This window comes from Mesoplodon mirus (assembly GCF_964341445.2).
Source record: "Mesoplodon mirus genome assembly, chromosome: 8".
Taxonomy (NCBI): Eukaryota; Metazoa; Chordata; class Mammalia; order Artiodactyla; family Ziphiidae; genus Mesoplodon; species Mesoplodon mirus.
In genome coordinates this window covers 28577160-28600529 of record NC_138984.1, presented here as the reverse complement: position 1 = coordinate 28600529, position 23370 = coordinate 28577160, and positions in this window count along the sequence as shown.

Here is a 23370-nt window from a genome sequence, read left to right as displayed (position 1 = left end):
ACCATTCTTGCTGTGACTACATCTGCTAAAGCTTTGGATGGAATGTAAAAAAGGGAATAAAGTCAGAGCATTCCATAGGAATGGATTAACTATAAAGAGAGTAATGTTGCACCCTACAGGAGAATCAGTTGGGAGAGGACACTGCAAGCCAGAAAGGTTGCCTGGTGGCCTAGACAAGGAAAGTGCTGCACCTGGGGAGGCCAGACGCCAGAATGTGGAGTCCAGTCCACCACTGACTGCTGTGGCCATGGCCGTGGCCAAGCCTCCTGGCTCTTCTGCACCCCAGTCTCAGGTGTCATCTAAAACGTGATGAGCCTGGTTAACAGCACCCAGAGCACCTTTCACCCTAACATTCCACAACTCCATAAAGGCTGGCATGTGTTATCATTCTTCTAACTCAAAAATTTAAAAAACATTTGTTGGTAGGAACATTTGTCCTACCTCAATTCCTTGACTGGGGTGGGGGAGTGGCACTTCCTTAGCTTAGATGCCTTTTTTTTTTTTTTTTTTTTGCGGTACGCAGGCCTCTCACTGCTGTGGCCTCTCCCGTTGTGGAGCACAGGCTCCGGATGCGCAGGCCCAGCGGCCATGGCTCACGGGCCCAGCCGCTCCGCGGCATGTGGGATCTTCCCGGACCGGGGCACGAACCCGTGACCCCTGCATCGGCAGGCGGACTCTCAACCACTGCGCCACCAGGGAAGCCCAAGATGCCTTTTTAAAAAGCAAAAGATTTAGCATTTGCTCTAACCTATTCTTGTTTTGTAATTCTGAGCCAGTCCTTTGAATTTCAGAAACACCAATTATAAAATGTGAGTCTCTTGGTTGTTGGGACAGCTTCCTCTTAGACCCATTCTTCCTCCCCCTTACCACTCAGTGTGGCATAATATGCAAAGATTTTTTTTTTTTTCCAGCCGTACCACACGGTTGCGGGATCCTAGTTCCCTGACCAGGGAATGAACCTGCACCCTCAACAGTGAAAGCACAGAGTCCTAACCACTGGAGCGCTAGGGAATTCTCATAAAGATTTTAAAAATATGAGCATCTTCCATTCCCACTAGGCTGGAGGTTAGGAGACCCTGTGAGGCTACCTTGGACGAGTTCATTTTCCTCTCTGTGTTTTCATGTTTCCTCCTCTGTAAAAAAAAGCACTGAATGATTGAAGAGGTTTCTGCCAGCTGTCCAGTTCAGTGACTTCCATGCATTGAGTCTCCATGCCTAGTTGAAAGAGGACCATTTGCACAGACTCTGTTCAGCTTAGATTTGAATTCAGCCAGTTGCCCCTCTTTTCTGTCTATAGAGTTTTAATGAAAACAAGACTCTGGCTGGAAATACACATAAAAGAGCTGCTGGAAAGATGTCAGCTGCCTCATGCATTAGCTGTTTCATAGAAACCAACCCCCCCAGAAGTCACAGCCCCCAATTTCTGTAGGAATATCATGCCCTGAAGAAAATCTGCACACTCCCTGCAGGTCCCCGCTCTGCACCCCGGCATCTGTGGTACAGGTCCTTCAGACCGTGTTCTATTAACGGATTCCCCTTTCAGAATCTCTCACCAACCGAGTGATCCCAGTGCTTCTGTTCTCTCCGTGCTTGAGCATCCACTGGGCTGGGGCTCACAGGCATCCGGAAAATAGATGCTTTTTTTTGGTTGCTAGGAAACGGTGACTGAATGAAAATAGTTTGTTTTTTAAATACACCCACACTCCCTGAAGGGGGAGAAAAAGCTGTACATTTGGGACAGGAGTATGATCCTGACCTGAAGTTCACAGATCATTTTATCTGAGCAGGCTTCAGTTTCCCATCTAAATGATTCATGGAAAGCTGAGAGCATGCGAGCCATCCACCTCCCCCAGGGGTTTTTGTAGCGCTCGGCTGCAGACTCAGGAGTCAACTGGACAAGCAAGGATTTCTGGGGGAGCCAGTGAACCTCGGGCTCCTCACAGGTAGGCTGATTCTACTTGGTGACCGTAGACATGGGGCAGGGGAAATCCTGAACAACTGTCACCATTTCTCTCCTGCTAAGTGGTGTCCCTGCTCACACACTTGCTTCCTCATCTTGAACACTTCCTCCCTTGCTTAAAGCTTGCTGATGATTTCCCACTGCTCTTAGAGTAAGAGCTAAACTCCTAACCGTGGCCTGTGAGTGAGTGTCCTCTATGCCCTTGGACAGGGACAGACTGTCACGCTGCCCCATCTAGTCCTGGGTGTCTGTTATCATTGCCACTTAGCTCTCTTTTCCACCCCTCTCCACCGTCCAAGTCTCTCATCTACCTGATATCTCAGGTGTTCTATGAATGACAGTAACACTCTAGATTTGGATTTCTATAGACTAGTTGTTCACTCCATGTTGAATTTATATTGTACTCAGAACGTTCCAGGTTTTGTGAGCCTGAAGCTTATACAATTTGGGGACGCTCTTGAAGACAAGGATTGCAAAAATGTGAATACAAGATTGAATGTTTATTTAGAACTATTAATCACCACAAGTTACACATTTGAAAGAGCTAACAAATACCACAAACATTAAAAATAAAGAAAAAAACTCAGTATTAATATTATCTTTATTAGCTCACGAACATACCCTAAAATCTTCTTTTCTTGCATACTCTTTGATTACCTCTTGATGTGACAAAGATTTTATAATAATTATTTTCTATAGAGAGATTGGAAAGAACATTGTCTTTCCTCTAGTGTAGTTGTTTACAATTTATTTGAAATTATAAATAAAGTATTAGAATAAACTAAAAGTTATTTTTCAGCTTATTGACTCCATGTTGGTAATGTCTCCTTTATTACGTTTTCCACAATTTCCTTCTCAGGAGATGCTCCTTCCTCAGGGCAACTCCTGGAAGACTTTAGCCTTGACCTTGCTAGGCTTCTTCACCCCTGCCCTCACCCTCCCCTCAACCCCACACCCACACCCACCTCCAATCCCCCCCACCCCAGCTGAGGTTGCTGAAGCTTGTCCAACTCAACCAAGTACTCGTCAACTTCAGTGTTCCCCTCCCCAGCTCTGGTCCTTGGAGACAGAGAGAAGGTTCAGGTGCTCAGTGGTCCGTCAGGGGCTGCTTGTTGCCAAGACTCATTGATGGGACTTCCCTGGTGGCGCAGTGGTTAAGAATCTGTCTGCCAATGCAGGGGACACACGTTCGATCCCTGGCCCAGGAAGATTCCACATGCCGCGAAGCAACTAAACTTGTGAGCCACAACTACTGAGCCCTCGTGCCACAACTACTGAAGCCCACATGCCTAGAGCCCGTGCTCTGCAACAAGAGAAGCCACTGCAATGAGAAGCCCAGGCACCGCAACAAAGAGTAGCCCCTACTCGCTGCAACTAGAGAAAGCCCGTGCGCAGCAACGAAGACCCAACGCAGCCAAAAATAAATAGATAAAATAAATAATAATTAAAAAAAACCCAGACATTCTTTACTTCTGAAAAACAAAAAAAAGACTCATTGGTGAAGGCAATGCTAGCAGTATGCCTGTCCTGCCGCAATGCCAGGACCACCTGCCGGGCACGGAGGGTGACCTCTGGCTGGGGCCAGGCTGCTGCCTCCTCCTCGCAACCCCCATGGAGGACACATTCAGCCTTGGAAGAACCCAGGAAAATGTGACACCCTCCACCTTGGCTGCTTTAGCTTTGGGAGAAAACCCACCTCTCAAACTTCTTAATCTCAGGACATTAGAATCAAAACAAAACCACTCTTACAGCGCAGTGAGGAAATTCTCTGTTCTCATGGCATGTCCTTGAGGCAGGTGTAAAAACAGTAGCCATGTTTTATACATAAGGAAACCACGGATGGAAAGGGGGATGGTTTGCTGGGGGAAGTCGTTTTATCAGCTCTGACTTCCCAAACACTGCATCTTCACCAGACATTTTAATGTCTTCTTTAAACTTTCTAAAATTCCTAAAAGAGTCATGATAGCTGCATGTAATATATTGACTTGATACCGTGGAAATGGAATTACATTTTCACAGAATGTTGGTATGAATTTTTTGTCTTCATCAAAATGTATATTTAAATTACTGAAGAATAATACTACTACATAGTATGATAATGGAATAGTAACTCTGTGATTTGGGGTAAGTTACTTAACTTCTGCACTATATTTCTCTGTTCTTTAAAGCACAGGGAGGGCTTCCCTGGTGGCGCAGTGGTTGAGAGTCCGCCTGCCGATGCAGGGGACGTGGGTTCGTGCCCCGGTCCGGGAGGATCCCACATGCCGCGGAGTGGCTGGGCCCGTGAGCCATGGCCGCTGGGCCTGCGTGTCCAGAGCCTGTGCTCCGCAACTGGAAAGGCCACGGCAGTGAGAGGCCCGTGTACTGCAAAATAAATAAATAAATAAATAAATAAATAAAAATAAATTAAAGCACAGGGAGAATCTACCTCACAAGTTGTTCCAAACTTTAGAAAAAATTTCTAAATAGAAAAAATATTTTGACCTGAGGTAGTCATTAATATCGCAGTGTTTGCATCTTACTCAACTGTATTTATTCATCCTTTGCTCTTCAAAAGTACTCTCTTAGTGGTTTATGTTGAATCTCCTTATTTCAGTGGTAAGCTCCTACAGTGTAAGCATCGTGTTTTCTAGCAATATCTTTGTGCTTCTCAAATAAGATGCATAATAACGCTTTGTGCTTATCATGCATTCACTAAACAGTATATGGAATGGGAAATTTTTTTATGTTCTGAAGGTAATGAGAACTCCGAACACATTTAACAGATAAAATCTCTCTCTCATTTTTAGAAATGTTCTTGCCCTTATTGGTTGCCCTTATTGGTTGAACAATTAGGGGTCAGCAGGGGTTGACCAGATGGTAGTGTTTTTAGCATTTGCATTTGGTAGGGGAAAAAAAACCCTGCGTGCACATATAGATAGTGTATGGTAAGGCAGCATATGTGGGCATAGCTCACAGGTTTTACATGAAAAAAAAAAAAAAAGAAAGAAAAGGAACTTTCCTGGTGCTCCAGTGGCTAAGGCTCCGCGCTCCCAGGGCAGGGGTCCAGGGTTAGGGAACAAGATCCTACATGCCACAACTAAGAGTCTGCATGCCTCAACTAAGAAGAGTTCGCATCCGCAACTACAGACCCCACATGCCGCAACGAAGCTCAAACGTGCCGCAACTAAGACCCGGTGCAGCCAAACAAACAAACAAACAAACAAATAAATAAATAAATAAAATGAGTTTTAGTAATCCTCTCTGTGAACACAAGAGACCAGACATTGAAGGGTAACAAAGCTATAACTATGCTCACCCTAGGATTTTGACAAATCTGAGCATATCTGGGCAAGTCTGGAGGACCAGAGGTTGCAGAGTTAGACCAAGATTCTATTTGTATCAGTGGTTCTCAACATTGGCTGTATTTTAGAATCACCTGAGGTGCCTCTAAAACTCCCCAGAACAATTAACTCAGAATCTTTGAGAGTGGAACTCAGCCATCCATATTCTTTACATTTCTCCAGGCGTTCCAATATGCAGATGAGGTTGGGAAACACTGACATGTGAAAGACCTAGGGACATCCTAGGTAATGGTCCATTATTGCAGTTACACTAACCTTTAATCTGAGGGAAACTTTTTTTTTTTTTTTTTTGTGGTACGCGGGCCTCTCACTGTTGTGGCCTCTTCCGTTGCGGGGCACAGGCTCCGGACGCGCAGGCTCAGCAGCCATGGCTCACGGGCCCAGCCACGCTGCAGCGTGTGGGATCTTCCCGGACCGGGGCATGAACCCGTGTCCCCTGCATCAGCAGGTGGACTCTCAACCACTGTGCCACCAGGGAAGCCCCCCCAACCACCTTCTTAAAATTTGTCTTAGAAAGCTTTTATTAGTATATATAAACATATCTCATTCTTTTTAACTGCGGTGTATATTTCACAGTAAAACTACACTGTCATACATTCAACTGTTCCTCTATTGAGAGACATTTAGGATATTTCTAATTGTTTGCTACAATAAGCAATTTTGCAGTGACAGTTTTCTAAAAATACATATTTAACTTTGTGAATAAGCATGTCCTTAAGAGAGATCTTTCAGAGTGGAATTGTTGAATTAAGGGACGGGTGCATTTAAATATTGACAGAAGCTGATAGAATGGCTGTCTCCATTTACTTTTCCCCTAACATTGTGTGGAGTCATCAGTCTCACTGTCAGCTGAGTCTCCCTGTATGATGGGGGATCACCAGGATTTTGTGTGAGCAGACAAAGAGAGATTTTGGCAAATTTTCCAGAGTACACTGGACCCCTCAGCTATTGAAAGCAGTCCTTCAATTCCTGGGTTGTAGAGTCTGCTCCAGTAGGTGATGGAGAACAGGACTTGCACGCTTGTGGTTTCCGAGGTAAGCATTTCTTTTCATGTCTGTGAGGTTTCTTTCATAATGCTATACTTTATTAATAAAACTTTCCAAGCACATTTCCTCCCCTCAGCAGCAGTTTGTGTTCTAAGTGTGGTTACAGTTTTCAGTAGGTCAGTTGTAATTATCTGATCTGGATTGTACTGAGACAACCCTCTCTCCTCCTTAACGACTCAGGCGGGAGAAGCCAAAACCATTTTTTAACCCTAAAAATCATTCCCTTTGGCTTTTCCAGAGCTTATGTAGGAAGAGAGACCTACTAAACTCTTAGCTTCTCTCCAGTGAATAGCTTCATTATCGTTCAGTGGTTAAGGAATAACACTGATAGCTGGTATTCTGTGCTGTAACCCCCCTCTAAACACACTGTGCTCTGTTGTCCCTGCAATAGTCCCAGCTCTCAACTTTGCAGGACCCTCCAGGCCTATCTTGAGCCGGGGAATTAAAATGCCATAGATGTCTTTTTTTTTTTAGTTTACTTTATTGAAGTACAGTCGATTTACAATGTTGTGTTCACTTCTGCTGTACAGCGAAGTGATTCTGTTACACATAAATATACATTATTTTTCATATTCTTTTCCATTATGGCTTATCCCAGGATACTGAATATAGTTCCCTATAGGACCTTGTTGCTTATCCATTCTGTATATAAGAGTTTGCATCTGCTAACCCCGAAATTCCACTCCTTCCCTCCCCCACCTCTCTCCCCCTTGGCAACCACAACTCGTTCTCTATGTCTGTGAGTCTGTTTCGTAGATAAGTTCATTTTTGTCATATTTTAGATTCCACATATAAGTGATATCATATGGTATTTGTCTTTCTCTGTCTGACTTACTTCACTTAGTATGATAATCTCTGGGCCCATCCATGTGGCTGCAAATGAAAATGCCATAGTTTTATGACACTTTATGGCTCCTATGACAATAAATTATCTGTGGTGGGGGAAAAAAGCTGTGGAAAATTAATATGTGTTCTCCATATTACATGAAGTGGAGTGGTAATGGGTGGGGGAAGAAGAAGGCTGTAAAAATATTTGGATTTTAGGGCCTCCCTGGTGGCGCAGTGGTTGAGAGTCCGCCTGCCGATGCAGGGGATACGGGTTCGTGCCCCGGTCTGGGAGGATCCCATATGCCGCGGAGCGGCTGGGCCCGTGAGCCATGGCCGCTGGGCCTGCGCATCCGGAGCCTGTGCTCCGCAACGGGGGAGGCCACAACAGTGAGAGGCCCGCATACCGCAAAAAAAAAAAAAAAAAAAAAAAAAAATTTGGATTTTAGATGTATTTTATTTATTTATTTTTAAAAATTTATTTATTTATTTTTGGCTGCATTGGGTCTTTTGTTGCTGCGTGCGGGCTTCCTTTAGTTGCAGCAAGCGGGGGCTACTCTTCGTTGCTGTGGCTTCTGTCGTTGCAGAGCATGGGCTCTAGACGCGTGGGCTTCAGTAGTTGTGGCACGTGGGCTCAGTAGCTGTGGTTCGCGGGCTCTAGAGCACAGGCTCAGTAGTTGTGGCGCACGGGCCTAGTTGCTCCGCGGCATGTGGGATCTTCCCGGACCAGGGCTCGAACCTGTGTCTCCTGCATTGGCAGGCAGATTCGCAACCACTGTGCCACCAGGAAAGCCCCTAGATGTATTTTAGATCAGAAGTAGAAAGAAGAATGAAGCAGAAAATATAACAGCAATTTAAGAGGATTAACCAGAGGACATCATCTTGTTGAGCATTTGCTAGTTGCAGCATTTGCTTATTTCTAATCCCCATGACAACTCTATGAAGTAATGTCATTCTTCATCTGAAGATGTGGAGACTGAGGCTCAAAGTAGCTATATAACATGGCCAGGGCCTCATGAATAATAAGCAATTTTGCAGGATTCAAATCTATGTTCGCCTTGTTTCAAAATCTTTGCTTTTCTCACCATAGTACAGTTTGCTCCAGTCAAATGTGAATTTCAGTTAGAGTAAATAATTTTTTTTAGCATAAGTATGTCCCAAATATTCCACAGGGTTATACTTATACTATAAAATTATTCATCATTTATCTGAAATTTAACTAGACAGACTGTAGTTTTATTTATTAAATCTGGCAACAGAAGACTCCCTAACCTACTAGAGCCAAGAGCAGGGGTGGAGGAGAGGAAAGGGTGAAAATCTCTCTTCCTCCTATCCATTGTTCATTTCCTTGTTTCTGGGTTCTCTTTATAGCTCTTTCCCTGCTTCTCTCAAGGTAGCATGACCCACACCCGGTGATATTCTCACATATGCCCTAGATTTTGATAGTAGTTTCTAGACAGAATGTGACTGTTTTTGATGACCTGTGTCCTAAATCAATGGGCCAATTTGGACACCAAGGTTAAAGATTGCCCATCTTGTTTTAGATAATGCAAAGAAGATGTTCCTTAGCTTTAAAGTTGTCAGATGTTAGCTTGGAAGATACAAAAATTATTCTAAAGGAAGGATATGCAAGGTGGTGGGGAGGCAATCATGCCCAACCGTGATTAGATATAGAATTTGTTCTACCGGGGTTGTAAATCAGCCAAAACTTGCTACCTCATAACAAGCACTGTTTGGTTCTCTGCAGAATTCAAAGATAACCTCCTATTCTTGAGGATAAGATAAAGGCACTAATAGAGAAATGTTTGGAAATGGTGGTTTTACAAAGTTTGAGGACATCTGTAAAGCAACTATACTCCAATAAAAATTAATTAAGAAAAGAAAAAAAGGGCTTCCCTGGTGGCGCAGTGGTTGAGAGTCTGCCTGCCGATGCAGGGGACACGGGTTCGTGCCCTGGTCCGGGAAGATCCTACGTGCCGTGGAGCGGCTGGGCCCGTGAGCCATGGCCGCTGAGCCTGCGCGTCCAGAGCCTGTGCTCCGCAACGGGAGAGGCCACAACAGTGAGAGGCCCGCGTACCGCAAAAAAAAAAAAAAAAAAAAGAAAAGAAAAGAAACAAAACAAAGTTTGAGGACATCTGTGGACACCCAGCTGTATGCCACTGGCACACAATCAAGACTGGGACATTTTTAAATGGCGGCTCTGGATGTATAGAAGTGGTGATGCCACAGACTCACGGGGTCAGGCCAGGAATGTCATATGGGTGTCAAACAGAGTTGTTATTGAAGCTGTTCCTCTTTAGCATTCACCTCAGCATAAAAGAAACTTCTGTGATTGCCTGGCCAGGTTTACTTCTGGCTGCTCTTAGCCTGGTAGCACCCAAGGTCCAGGAGGGCCCAGGGACTCTGCATCTACTCACCGTAACTCAGGGGTGATTGGGAGTGTTGCTGTAGCCTTGTCTAGCTTGGTGGAGTGGGGGACTGGGTGCCCAGACACCCTGCCAGTGCTGAGAATGTTCTTCAGCATGGGATCTGTTAGAGTAAATGACTGGACACGGGCTCTAGGTTTTGAGTGACGATAGTTGCTTAAACAAGTCTTTCTATATAATAAGGAGTCCTATCCCAGTCTATTCCTGCCTCCTCAATTTATTTTAAAATTTATGCTACATTCTAAAGGCATGTACCATGCTGAGAAATGCTCTGAAAGGGGGTTCTATAAAGAACGTCATTCAGAAAGATGACAAAGATGACAAATACTGTACTGTAAACTCTTCATCTCGGAATTTGGAATAAATGAACTGACTACTGTAATCAGTATAATATAGTAGTATACAAGTGACAATCTGAGGGGAAATCCAAAAAAATCAGTGAAAGGCTTTTTTCCTCTAACTTTCCTTTTCACTTCTAATTCCTTACTTTCTCTGATTTATTTGCTTGATTAAATCCAACTTTTTTGTTACCATATTTGAACAGAGCTTAGTTTCATTCCTTCCAAGGTTCTAACTTAAAGTGAAAAGTTGGTAGGTTCTGTAGATTGTTTTTAAGAGTACTTTCTTAAATTTAATTTTTTTTATGTTAAAGTATAGTTGATTTACAATGTTGTGTTTGTTTCAGGTGTACAACAAAGTGATTCAGTTATACATATACATATATCCATTCTTTTCAGATTCTTTTCCCATATAGGTTATTAAAGATTATTGAGTAGAGTTTCCTGTGGTATACAGTAGGTCCTTGTTGATTATCTATTTTATATATAGTAGTGTGTATATGTTAATCCCCAAACTCCTAATTTATCCCTCTCCTGCCACCTTTCCCCTTTGGTAACCATAAATTTGTTTTTGAAGTCTCTGAGTCTTTCTGTTTTGTAAATAAGTTCATTTATATCATTTTTTTAAGATTCCACATATAAACGATATCATATGATATTTGTCTTTCTCTGTCTGACTTACTTCACTTAGTATGATAATCTCTAGGTCAATCCATGTTGCTGCAAATGGGATATATCCAGAGAAAACCAAAATCGGAAAAGATATTGATACATGCAACCCAATGTTCACTACAGTACTATTTACAATTGCCAAGACACGGAAGCAACCTGAATGTCCATCAACAGAGGAATGGATGAAGAACATGTGGTACATATATACAATGGAATATTACTTAGCCATAAAAATAAGAGTACTTTTATTTGTCTTTTGGAGAGAGAAATGGATGCAGCTTAGTGATGAATCGAAACCCTGGACTAACAGAGATTTGAATTATCATCCTAGGTTTACCCTTTACCACTGCAGGGCAGGAGGTAGAGCTCAACTGATTGCTATGTTTATTCAGAGCATAAAAGTGCCAACTGGGGATTTTTATGGAAGTTTCATCACATAGGCATGATCGAACATTAACTGAATTTCCAGCCCCTCTTCAGAGAACTGGGTGGGTGGGTAGAGGTGAAAGTTTCAAGTTTCTAATCATGGCTTGGCCTTTCTGATGACCGGTCCCATCCAGAAGGCCACCAAGAGTCACCTCATTAGAACAAAATACATTCCTATTATCCAGGAAATTCCAAGGGATTTAGGAGCTTCGTGTCAGGATGCAGGGTCAAAGACCAATATTAGAATAAAAGATGCTCCTGGTGTATCTATTTAGGAAATTACAAGGGTTTTAGGAGCTCTGTGCCAGGAACTGGGAGCAGAGATGAATATATACATTTTCTATTATCTCACAGCAACAAAGGCTAAGCTATGAGAGTTGGTGCCAGGCTGCATCTGTCCAGAGGAAGGGGTGTCTTCTAATTCACTCAAAGGTGCCTATGGGCTAGTGATAGTCCTAGAGAGGACAGAAGATTAACTTATTTGGGGCAGTAACTGTGCTGTGGTTCCAGAATTCTTTCCTCTCAGAAAAGTATTCTGGACAATCTACCTCTAAGATAGGGTTTTTTAGGTTCCAACTTCAGTTAGACATCTTCCTAAGTAGTAAACATTCATGGAGTATTTCCAGTCAACAGAAAGCTAGGAGATAAGAAGTTCTGTAAAATGAAAAAGGAATTATAATATCTGTCTTTTTACTTCCAGGATGCTTACCTAAATGGTTCTTATCATCATTTTTTTTTTCAGCGAACATATAGGATTCTAATGTTGCTAAGCCTTTCCTAATTGTCTCCGAATTCTTTTTTTTTTTTTTTTTTTGCGGTACGCGGGCCTCTCACTATTGTGGCCTCTCCCGCTTCGGAGCACAGGCTCCGGACGCGCAGGCTCAGCGGCCATGGCTCACGGGCCCAGCCGCTCCGCAGCATGTGGGATCCTCCCGGAATGGGGAACGAACCCGTGTGCCCTGCATCGGCAGGCGGACTCCCAACCACTGCGCCACCAGGGAAGCCCTCTCCGAATTCTTTTAATTAAATATAACAAATGTTGCATATTTTAAATATGCTTATCAGCCTGTTCTTCAATTAAGTTTGTAATGATTTCATTCCCTTTGTTGTGACAAGAATGGCCATGTTGTTACCCTAAAAATATGGGACCTGGAGTCAAACTACCCGGGTTTGAATCCCATCTTTGCCACTTACCATCTGTGGCAGGTTACATTTTCCCAGATGGCCACAGCAGTCCTCCTGTTCCTCATGCTCTTCTTTTTTCCTTTTCTCCCCCTTATAAATTTATTTATTTATTTATTTTTGGCTGCACTGGGTCTTGTTGCTGTGCGTGGGTTTTCTCTAGTTGCAGAGAGTGGGGGCAACTCTTCATTGTGGTGCACAGGCTTCTCATTGCAGTGGCTTCTCTTGTTGCGGAGCGCTGGCTCCAGGTGCACAGGCTTCAGTAGTTGTGGCACGCAGGCTCAGTAGTTGTGGCTCACAGGCTCTAGAGAGCAGGCTCAGTAGTTGTAGCGCATGGGCTTAGTTGCTCCATGGCATGTGGGATCTTCCCAGACCAGGGCTCGAACCTGTGTCTCCTGCTGTGGCAGGTGGATTCTTAACCACTGTGCCATCAGGGAAGCCCCCTCATGCTCTTCTTATAAGGGGATATTGACTCCACTTTTATCAAGGTAGGGGGCAGATTTCTCCCCTTGAATCTGGACAGGTCTCTAATTATCATAGAAGTAAAACTATGTGACTTTCAAGACTAGGTCTTAAAAGGCGTATGTGGACCATTACACAGCAACACAAGGAACTAACAATTGATACATGCACAAGTGGATGGATCTGAAGGGCGTTATGTGTAGTGAAACAAAAGCCAATCTTTTTTTTTTTTTTTTTGCTGTATGTGGGCCTCTCGCTGTTGTGGCCTCTCCCATTGCGGAGCACAGGCTCCGGACGCGCAGGCCCAGCGGCCATGGCTCACAGGCCCAGCCTCTCCGCGGCATGTGGGATCCTCCCGGGCCGGGGCACGAACCCGTGTCCCCTGCCTCAGCAGGCAGACTCTCAACCACTGCGCCACCAGGGAAGCCCAAAAAAGCCAATCTTAAAAGGGTACGTACTGTGTGATTCCATTTATGTAACATTCTTGAAATGATAAAGCTATAGAGTTGAAGAACAGGTGCGCTGTTGCCAAGGGACAGGTATCAGGGTGGGGAGGAGTGAGCGTGACTATAAAGAAATAGCACAAGGGAGTCCCTGGATGGAACAGTTTTGTGTGTTGATTGTGGTGGCAATTACATGCATCTTAACGTGAAATCGAATTGCACGAACACACACGCAGGCACACACGTACACAAATGAGGGCATGTAATAACTGGTAAAATGGAGTAGTTAATTGTATTGTTAATTTCCTGGTTATGATATTGGCCTACAGTTACAGAAGATCACTACTGGGGGAAGCTGAGTGATGGGTTCATGGGACTCTATTACTATATTTGCAACTTCCTGTTAGTCTATAATTAACTCAATATAAAAAGGGTTTTTTTGTTTGTTTTTTTAGGCCGTACAGGTTTCATCGGTCCTTTTGGGATGCTTGTTTTTGGAGTCCAGTTGCGATGCTATAGGTATGTCCAGGCCACATGGAGAGGTTATTGTGGGGTTCTGCATGACAGCCCCATCTGGGGTCCCAGTCAACAGACACATGAGTGGGGAAACAGCCACAGCTGCCATCTGATTGAAACCGCGTGTGAGACCCCAGGTGAGCATCTCTAAATAAGAACTGCCCAGCTGAGCCCAGTCAACCTCTAGCGAGGTAATAAAGTAATATTATTGCTTTAAGCCACTAGGGTTTGAGATAATTCATTAGGCAACAAAAGATGACCAGAATACCATCAATGTGACCTGGGCACCTCTGTGCCCCAGGTTTTTTATTTACTTATGAAAAAGTAATAGTGCCTGCACCACAGTTTATTGCAAGCATGAAACAAGTAATCGAGTAAAGAATCTAGGGCAGTGCTTAATTTGGTTCATAAATGTTAGCTCCAGTTATTATTACTGTGCATCCAAACTATAACAAAAGGACAAGCAAGATATTAAGTAGCCCATTCAGCTCTGGGTCAATTCCAAAATGACACTAAATGACTTGGTCCCTCTTTTCCCCAGAGATTGAGAGCAAGCCACAAGAACTTGGCAATGGAGTGGCTTCTATCTTGAGCACATCCTTGTATGACCTCTACCCTGTGGTTTGCCTGTGGGGTAAGTATACATTCTAAAAATAAATGATGGTTCTATTAAGTTACCCCCCTCTCCCTCTACCCCAGAGGGAGTAACTTTTTTCTTCTATATGGGTTAAAAGTACTTGTGGGTGCTAATCTGCTCCTTGGGACAAAGAACATTCTTTTATGGAAACTGTCTGTTGCTTGAACAACATTTCAGCTAGTTGGAAGCCCACTTTGTAATACACAGCATTAAAAAAAGTCTTCTCCCTTTCCCCAATTTGAGCACAGAGTGTGATAAATCAAATCCCTCTTTTCACTGCACCATTAAAAAAAATTATCCTATAATTCCCACCCTACTCCTACCTCCTGACCACATAGTTATTGCACCTACAGGTCAGGACAGCAGACAACCTTTGGAAGGAAGAATTGACAGAAGGGGAGGCAGAATTGATTCGGAGGAGCGTGGTGTCCTGAGGTCACCCGCAAGGAGTCTGAATTTCCCTTGAGAGTTAGTGCCTGGTCAGAAACCAAGGAGGGGTCATTTCACCCAAAAGTGCTGACTACAGCTGCCTGGCAGAGCAGGGATGCGCTGCAGCAATAGAAGCCCTTGGGTAGCATCTGGATAAATACTTAGAACTTCAGACTTTGGAAAATGCTGAATCATTAACCCTTAGGTTTTAGTCCTTGCCTGTGATCTGTATGGGTGTTTTTGGAGGTTACCATGGAATCTGGATTCACTTTGACTAACTCAGCCCCAGTCAACCTTGTCTGCAATACTTAATCCCTACACAGAAAGAAAAAAATGAGAGAGGAAAAAAACTGTATGTGTGGGACAGGGGGAGGAGGGTAGGGGTGCTGGGGAGACACACACACACAGATGATGGAACAGTTCCTGCATCATCAATTTGAACTCTTTATCTGAGTTATCACAAAACACCATTAAAATATAACCTGAGCTATATTTCCCTGCTGCAGTTGTAACAATGTTGGGATTGCATATCTCCTGATGTATCTGTGATTACTGGCCTTTATCATTAAGGTTTTCACATCCAAGGTGGCTTTGAATGCAAATGTGCATTTTATCCAGGAGATGTTGGGGAAGATATCATAGAGTTGCCTGAAAACTAGGACAAGTATCTCAATAGCTAGAGAATCAAGAACTCCTGCTTTACAAATGACCTGTTTTACAAAGTACCACAGCTGGCCCTGACACTCTCCTGACCTCACCACTGGGAGTTCTTAAAAGAATGACAGTGACACCAACCCTAGCTTGAGTATTTGATAAAGTCTATGGGTTCTGAAGTGGAAGAAAGGAAGGCAGTTGAAAACAACAGGTTGGGTAGTGAACCTCAGAGAAAGTTTCTATAAATGAAAATTGCTGATGGGGCATAAAGTAAATAACACAAGGGGTATAAATAATACAAGTAATTCAAGTAAATAATACAAGGGGCATAAAGTAAGTAATACACCTTTAATTGCACCTGTTAGGGATTACTCGCAATTCATCATCATCTTCCTCTTTATTAAATGGCTGTTATTAGCCAATCAAAACTTTGAGTACATCTGGGGGCTTTTTCCTAACCCTCTTCTGTGGTTCTCAAACTTTAGCATTCATAAGAATCACCTGGGAAGCTTGTTTAACCTGAAGATTCCTGGAATGCTGCCTTCAGAGTGTGATTCCGTAGATGGAGCCCAGGAATCTGCATGTGAATATCCAGTTGGGGGTTTTCCATTTAATTTTCTGTTGGGCGTTCTGCCCATCCCTAGTGAGCCTCAGGTTCATGAGGCCCGTGGTTCATGTTTTGAGAAACATTCTGTGTAGCTGACAGAAGTTTGACCTCTATTCTGCTACTTATTAGCCGCCCCTGGGCAATCACTTTTATTCTCTGGGCCTCAGTTTCCCCCTATAAAATACAGTGATATATCGTGGTGGGAATTAAATGCAAATGCATGTCAAGGACCACATGCACAAATGTGAGTTCTCTCAACCTAGTTAGAAATTAAACACTTACTACGTTATTTCCGCAAGAAATTGTGTTCTAGTGGCAAACAACTGAATTATACAAACTTTGGAAACATGGTCTATTTGCAGGCTTGTAACTTCAGCCTGGTATAAGGTTAATCTTATTTACAGAAAGCCATGTGTCCAGAAAACAATTTACTTTCTGATTATACAGCTTGTCAGCATAAATGCTAAGGTCATTAACTTTGCATAGAACTCAGTCTATAATCTGCTTTTCCATAACTCTAGTTTACGTGGGTAATTCTACTCATATACCCCAACCACTCTAACTTATGTCTAGAATTGGTCACCCTTTCACTGTCTAGGACTCTGCAGGTGTTCATTTTTCTCTTTTCTTTGTATTTTCTTTTCCTAGTCCACCCTACCCCCTGCAAAATGTTAACTAATTTTTTTCCATAAGCAGATCAGAATGAGAAAACTATATTTAAGATATAATTATGCCACTTGAGACTAAAACTTCAAAAGTTCAAAAGTTTTTGAACTTCAAAAGTTCAAAACTTCAAAAGTGCCTACTCACTTTGTATCTGAATAAAAACAAGACCAAATCCTCCATGAGGAATTGATATAATTATTGAAATGATAAATGGATTTACATTTGTTTGATGAAAATTGCCTATATAATTTATAAATGTAGGCCCTAAATGCCGATCTAAAGTGATATGTAATATACATAACATATATTCTTACCAGCCCCCCTCTCTCTGGATAGCATGTAAATGGTGTAATATTAAGCTTCAAGAGGGCAGAGGTCAAGTGTAAGTCACCGCAGTGTGCCCATTGCCTAGGCCAGTAACTGGCCCACAGCGGATCCCCAAAAAATATCTGTTGGATTAATACACAGGCTTGGAGTTTCAGTAGAGTTAAATTTCTCTCAGAACTGTATTCAGTTGTTCAGATATAGAGAACAAACTAGCGGTTACCAGTGGGGAGAGGGAAGGGGGGAGGGGCAAATTAGGGGTAGAAGATTAAAAGATACAAACTACTATGTATAAAGTGAATAAGCAACAAGGATATATTGTACAGCACAGGAAAATATAACCACTATTTTGTAATAACTTTAAATGGAGTATTATCTACAAAAATATTGAATCACTATGTTGTACACCTGAAACTAATATAATATTGTAAACCAACTATACTTCAATTAGAAAAATAACTTTATTCAGTTGCTTATGTGATGCCCTTTATTTTGTTCCCTTACTGATAATGGTTTTACTGCCTTTGTTCAAGGTGATTCTTAGTCATAGATGGCAAGGTTTATCAGTTTAGAAGATGGGAATGTGATAAGCCTCATACAAATGAGTAAAACATTTATTTAAACGTTTATTTTAAAATCTTAGGAGGCCTTTTAGAGTATAATTGTCAGGAGTTGCCAGTGAGAGTTTTTCAGTCTTCATTCACCTTGATCCCTCTCTCTCTCTAACATTTTTCTCTAACATCTACTTGAATGCCTACCCCTTTCTACATGAATTAGCTTTTCTTCTGACTTTCTTTGACACTGACCTCCCCTGTCTGTCAGACTGTTCCTCCTTTGTCCTTCTTCCTGATTCCTAAATGTGGCAATCATTGACCATCTATTGTTCTTATTTTGCTATTCTTTCTTAGAGCATATCTATTTTCAAGACTTCAGCTACTGACTACATCTCTAGTCCTGACTTCAATCCTTCATCTTCAAATGCTGCTAGGAATTCTCCAATTGGGTGTTCTGCCTATCTCAAATTCATTGTGTCTATAACCGAACTCATCTTTAGCTTGGAACCAGCAATCTTCTTGGGAGTTCTCTATTTTTGACGGTGGTCCCTTAGTGATTCACTCCTCCAGACTCAAAAAGAAGAACCTTTAAAATGCATTTTCTCCTTTTTATTTTGAAAGTGAAATCTCTGACTGCTGAGTGGATAATGTGGAAACTAAGACACTGTCATTCCAAAGACATGTGAAATGGCTTCTACCAATATAGAAGATTTACTAAATAGTGTATCAATTAACCCTAAAAACCAAGTTGATAAAGAGATTAAACAAAATAGATAGTACAGAGCTCCAAACTATACAATGCTTACTTGTATTTTTTCCTAATATTTTTACCATAGACATGAAGTATGTGTGATAGATATAAATATATGCAGAGTTAATAGTTGTTAACAAGGCCTTTTAGTGGTTGTTAGAAATCCATACTCTTTATACAGCAGATTAGGAAAAAATGTTTGTGTGATACCAATAAGATGCTGGATGTTACTTTGAGACATATTCATTGACATATTTTTAGGTTGAACAGATCCTGGTAGTGAGAAAGGAAGTTCAAAAGTGATCTAACTGGGACTTCCCTGGTGGCGCAGTGGTCAAGAATCCACCTGCCAGTGCAGGGGACATGGGTTTGAGCCCTGGTCTGGGAAGATCCCACATGCTACGGAGCAACTAAGCCCAGGCACCACAACTACTGAGCCTGCGCTCTAGAGCCCGCAAGCCACAACTACTGAGCTCACGTGCCACAACTGCCAAAGCCCACATGCCTAGAGCCTGCGCTCCGCAACAGAGAAGCCACCGCAATGAGAAGCCCGTGCACCACAAGGAAGAGTAGACCCTGCTCACTGCAACTAGAGAAAGCCCGCTCGCAGCAATGAAAACCCAATGCAGCCAAAAATAAACAAATAAATAAATTTATATATTAAAAAAAGTGATCTAACTACCCTCAGAAATCATTCCAATTCCTAGGCTGTTCTTACATATAGACTCAACAATTCTCAAGTGTGTCTGGACTATTTTTTCGCCCCTAACACTTTGAATAGATTATTCCACTGTCTTTTGGACTCCATGGTTACTGATGAGAAATCAGCTGTTAATTTAATTTAATTTATTTGTTTATTTATTTTTTTGCAGTACGCAGGCCTCTCATTGTTGTGGCCTCTCCCGTTGCGGAGCACAGGCTCCGGACGCGCAGGCTCAGCGGCCATGGCTCACGGGGCCTAGCCGCTCTGCGGCATGTGGGATCTTCCCAGACTGGGGGGCATGAACCCACGTCCCCTGCATCGGCAGGCGGACTCTCAACCACTGCGCCACCAGGGAAGTCCAAATCAGCTGTTAATTTTATTGAAGATCCCTTGTACATGATAAGTAGCTTCTCTCTCACTGCTTTCAAGATTTTCTCCTTGCCACTGGCTTTTGACAGATACTTCTTTTTTTTTTTTTTTTTTTTTTTTGCGGTACACGGGCCTCTCACTGTTGCGGCCTCTCCTGTTGCAGAGCACAGGCTCTGGACGCGCAGCCTCAGCGGCCATGGCTCACAGGCCCAGCCGCTCCGTGGCATATGGGATCTTCCCAGACCGGGGCACGAACCCGTGTCCCCTGCATTGGCAGGCGGACTCTCAACCACTGCGCCACCAGGGAAGCCCTGACTGACAGATTCTTCTTAATGGGGTATGGTAACCTCTACTGCATAATCAGATTATCTCACGGTTATAGCAGGTTTTATATTTCTAATCTGTGGCTTCAAACCCAACAAAGTTTATAGCAAAGAAACACTGGTATTAGTTACATAAAAAATAAACCTATGGACTTGATTCCTATTATGGTATTTATAGGCAAAATAGTTAGTGGCCTGCTATTTCTCAAGGGTGACTGACACTATATAATTAAAATAACCATCTGCAAACTATTTCAGGTGGAAAGGCTTATGTCTTCTTGACTCTGAGAAGGTATCACATGCCACCTTGTTTCTTATGGGAAGCATTGAAAGCATTCCAAACGTAGTTGAGAATCCAAAAATGGGTTAATGCCTCGTGTACAGGCAAATGATAAGATCTGAATACCACTTCTATATACAAAATCACTAATGAGTCTATCACCGGAGACACTCAGAGAGGAATAACCTCAAACCACTTCCTAAAAGAGAATTAGACTAGAAATAAATGTGTCGGTAGGATAATTCCATCCTCTGATGTCTTAAATCTCCTCCTGTGCTCAGCTGGGAGTCTGTGAAGCAGTATCACAATTACTGATACTTTTCCAGTAATTGTCTGAGGAAATAGAACCAGTATCACTAAACCAGGTGAGTTAGACGTAACTGTGCAAAAGGGCGAGGATTAAAGCACATATTGTACAAAGATGTTGTGTATCTTGCCATAGCTTTAGGACATTTGAAGAAGGTATTCATGGAAACAGACCCAAGTTAACTCTAAATAAATTCTGAAAGTCATTCCCATCACAACAGTAAAGAAACACTGTAATGAACCCAATGACTCAAAACCCAAGCTGCCTGGTACAATTTGAGCCTCTGGTATAACCTTAACTGTAAGAGAAGTACCCCAACCTAGAGGTTGTGGGCCTTGTGGGACACTGATATCCCAAGAAAGTGTCAGAATTAGAGGATATACTTCATCTGTTTGTTGGGTGAATTGTGTTCAAATGTATAAGAACAGAAAAAAACCCTCATATAAATAAGTTGATACAGATGGAAAAAACAGAATTAAAACATTGTCTGAGATCCAAGTTGTAGGTTTCATGGACTAGTACTCCACTGTGTTAATTAATTTGCAGCAATAAACAAGTCACCAACATGCAGGCTCTCTCAAACAATAAAAATAGAAACATGAAAAAATAAACCCATTGAGTAATTCTAGCAAGTGGAATAATTGCAACCAGAAAATATGGAAATTTTTAAAGAGGTGAGGGTAGCTCTAGAATGTTAGAATCAAAATTCAGAATCAAAGTTTTCAGTTTCTATGAAATAGTAAAACACTTTGGAATTTATGTGGGAAATTTGCAGTGTCAAAATCTTACAGGGGGAATTCCCTGGCAGTCCAGTGGTTAGGACTCTGCATTTCCACTGCAGGGGGCTCGGGTTCCATCCCTGGTCGGGGAACGAAGATCCCACATGCTACAAGGTGCAGCCCCCCCACCCCCCCACCAAAAAAAGGAAAGCTAACTTCACCAATATTGGGACAAACCAACATATGTCCTTTCCCCCTTTCCCCACTACTGTATCCTGAGAAGGATACTATACCACTTCAATTGTATTTCTGGTATTTCTACCAAAAATGTGTAACTTGGATCTAATTGCAAGGAGACATCAGACAAACTCAAATAGAGGGACTTTCCACAAAATAACTAGCCTATACTCTTCAAAATGTCAAGTTCTGGGAAGAAAAAGAAACGTTTAGGAACAGTTTCAAAAGGAGACTTAAGAGATAAGACAACTAACTATAAAGCATGATCCTGGATTGGATCCTGGAGGGGAAGCTGTAAAGATAATTGGACCAGTTGTTGAAATTTAAATTTTCAAGGGACTATACTGTATTGATATTAAATTTCCTGATTTTGATCATTGTATTATGGTTATATAAGAGAACGTCCTTGTTCTTCTTAGGAAATACACACTGGATTACTTAGGGATAGAGGGGCACAAGTCTTCAACTTTGAAATGGTTCAGGAAAAAAAAAGGGTGCGAGTAAGAATTTGGTAAAGGACTATGGGATTTCCTCATGCCGTTCTCATAATTTTTCTGTAAATTTGCACTATCAAAATTCCAAGTTATAAACAATGCTACAATGTCTGCAAAATTCACCTCTTTCAGGGTTTGAGAAAGCATCCAAATTCAGAGTTGTTTAAATTTCTTGTTGCAGAGGAATTAGCAGTTTGGATTTTATATTCTCCCTAGTATTAAAAACAGGGACTATGAAACAAAATATTAAGTGACAAAAGTACATTTTTATTAGTATTTACATAAATATTCAAAGTCTTCCTTAATATTTTTTATGTTGGTTTCTAATCTTATTTCCTTCTTCACAGGAAGAGATAAAACCTTGAATTTGGGGGAAATTTTTATTAGGTAAATATTCAAATGGAAGATGGGAAATCACTTGTCAGAAGTGTCTCAGAAAGATTGTATCAAGCAAGAATACAGGCAGCTGTGATTCTAATTAAGATTAGATCTTAAATATTTTCAGTTAAAAATTCTACCTAAGAAATGATACTTGCAATACAGAGAATTTAGAACTCTCATCTTCTCTTTCCCTGGATCCTGCTGCCTTCAGTGTTATGTTAAGCACCAGTCATTTTCCAGGCCAACAATTCTGATCCTCTAGTTACAAAATAAACCATTAGCTTCTGGATGTATTGGTCAGCATCTGTTCATTTGCTGATTATTTTATAACATTAACTGGTTCTTGGCCAAATGCTCATCCTGATAGACATCGTTCAGAGTGGGGTTTGGTACCACGAACACACATCTGATTGACTCCCAGGATGTGTGAGTGCTGGAAGGACTATTTAAGATCAACCAATCCAACGCCACCATTTTGTTCCACCGGATGCTTTCCCCTTCCATCCAAACCTGAATGTATGCTGGCATAGTAGAAACAGCCCTAGCTCAGCTATAAGGATTCCTGGATTCCAGGCCAAAATGGCCACAGATGTATTGTGTCAGCTTGATCAAAACTCCTCTCAAGGGCTTCCCTGGTGGCACAGTGGTTGGGGGTCCGCCTGCCGATGCGGGGGGCGCGGGTTCGTGCCCCGGTCCGGTAGGATCCCGCGTGCTGCGGAGTGGCTGGGCCCTTGGGCCGTGGCCGCTGGGCCTGTGCGTCTGGAGCCTGTGCTCCGTGGCGGGGGGAGGCCACGGAGGTGAGAGGCCCGCGTACCGCAAAAAAACAAACAAAAAAACAAAACTCTCAAGCCTCAATTTTCTTCCCCCAAATACAGATAATGTTGGGATGTGGACCAACCTTTCTCCAGGTATGAAGTCAGAAATTTGGGGAATCTCTCTGACTTGTTTCTTTCCCTCAACCCTCACATATCCTGGGATCCCCCAATCCCCATCCATTCCACTTTCATTTCTCAGGATCCACCCCATTCTCTCTACTTTCAGCGCCATTGTCCCAGTTGAGATCTTCACCTTTTCCCACCTTGTAACTGGTCTTCCTTCCTCAGTTGTGCCCACTACTCCCTGCCTCACTCCACTTCTATCCATTCTTCATAAAAGCTGCCCAGAGCGCTAATTTTTTTAATGAAAATATGATCACGTCCCTCCCTTCCTAAGTCTTAATTGGTTCCCTATGAACTTACGTGCTAGTAATACCTAAACCCCTTAGCATATGCATAGACTCAATTCCCTAATATTTC